The following is a 2,151-nucleotide window of genomic DNA, read 5'->3' as shown; positions in this document are numbered from 1 at the left end:
GAAGTGACAATGTCTTTTATGACCTAACTATGGAAGTTCCATGCATCATTTCTGCAACGTCCTATTGGTTACACAGGTCAGCCCTATTCCATGTGGGAAGAAACTATACAGGAGTGTGACAGCCAAACGGCAAAAATCAGTGTGGCTGCCTTGGAGGCTGACTGCCACACTGTCTCATAGGATTAGTGAGGATGAAATAAGTTAATATAAATAAAGTGCTCAGAAGAGTTTTCTATACACAGTATAACTGTTTGCTGTTATTATTGTTGTTTCTGGTACATAGTAAGCATTGCATAGTATTTTCTACAATTATCATGAACATTACTGTTATTAGCTGCAAACACCTTCATTATACAGAGGGAGACACCCAGGAATTGAAGGGATGAAGGCATCTCAGACTTTTAGAGCAGACCAGAGGCAGAGCAAGACACACCCGGTCTTCGTTTCTTATCTACTAGCCATGTGCTCTCAGGAGATCTGGTGTCACATCTGCCTCCTTCACTGCCTTGCTATAGGACACTGGGCAGGTCCCTTTCCCTCTCTGGGCTTTGGGTCCCCATCCCTAATATGAGGGGTTGGACTAGGTCGGTATATCCCCTGAAACTGCCATACTATTTTCTTATCTCCATTTCCACTTACCTTGTCTTCTGTCATCCTAGTATTTTCCTTTAAATTCTTTCACTTAATAAATTTTGCTTCATCCTAAGCAATAATCTCCATGAAATCACAGGTTTGATATGCTAATTATATTTTTCCAATACACATTAAAATAAATGTGTGCTTCTTCAAATAAACCATGTTCCTCTGTCCATCCAGATGTGTCTCGCTTCTCTCAGGGCCCCCAGCTCTGTGTCCCCCATTTAATCTGGGGTAAAGGACGGGCGGCAGAAGTCCTGACCTCTCTGCCCATGATGACAGGTTCCTCAAGGTGACTTGGAGGCCGCCAGGCCCTCAGTGCCCACGGCCTGATCACAGGGCCTTCTAGGGGAGGCTCGGCAACTTTCCACTTGCTTTTGTTTTGGTTTAGTTTTTATTTTGCATTTTCTTATCAAAGTTTTACTTCACATCATTTAAAGAATCAAATAGTTTCTCAAGGCTTGTTATGGAAAACTTAAGTCATTTACTCCCCTCCTCCATTTCCTTCTCCCCAGAGGCGAACACTTGCAACTCTTTCAGCTGATTCTTTTGGTATTTACCTCCTTATTATTAAATAACACACTTATTTTCTACTTCTTGATTTTTCAGTTTTAGGAACTATTTTATGACTTCNCTTTGTTATGTTGCTATTATTCAAACATAATTCCCTGTTCAAAAACCTCTGATGATTTCCCAACACTCAAAGATTATAGATTGAGAGCCCAGGCAAAGGTGGAGTGTTTTGCTCATACTGTTCCACACACGTCTAGTTGCCAAAATGGGCAATTCCTTATCTCTCAATAGCCCCCTTAGCAGAAAGTTCTCTGGGCTCCTTTCGGCCCTCATCCAGTTTGGGCAACTTCCCTTTATCTCCAGTCAGCTTGTACTCTCCCTGAGGACAGGAACCAGCTCTCCTGCATTTCTGAGTCCTCGGCACAGGCCACATTTTACCAATGTTTGTTCCTGCCTTTGCTGAAGGTTTCTGCACCCCCAAAAGGACTGTGTCTTATCCTTATATTCAGAGGATAAATACAAGTCTTGACATATAGCAAGAATTAGATAAATGATGTTTAAATACTTGAAAAAGTGAAAAGGAAAACCATGTCAAGTTATAATAATAGCTAATACTTATTGTACACTTGCGGGTGGGTGATCACGTACCATCCAAGTGCTTTAAATGTTTTAACTCATTTAGTCCTTACAACAACAGCTCCACAAGGCAGGTTTTATGTTTATCCCATTTCACAGATAACCAAACGAAGGAATGGGGAGGTCACACAGCTAGTAAATAGCAGAGCCAGCATTCGAACCCAGATGGCAGAACTGGGAATTTTTCAGGGCACATAAGTTGCTTAATTCCAGTGAGGGACAAATGGAGAAAGCCCAGCCATTGGTACACACCAGACACCAAATGGACATTGAGGTCCTGGTACAGATTCTGCTGCTTAGGGGACTTTTTGTCTTTAACTGTCCTCTCTCTCCATCCGGGGCTGACTTAAAGATATAGGCCTTGTC

The sequence above is a fragment of the Hipposideros armiger genome, unplaced genomic scaffold (genome assembly GCF_001890085.2).
Source record: "Hipposideros armiger isolate ML-2016 unplaced genomic scaffold, ASM189008v1 scaffold_469, whole genome shotgun sequence".
Taxonomy (NCBI): domain Eukaryota; kingdom Metazoa; phylum Chordata; class Mammalia; order Chiroptera; family Hipposideridae; genus Hipposideros; species Hipposideros armiger.
Note: the sequence above shows the minus strand (reverse complement) of the source record.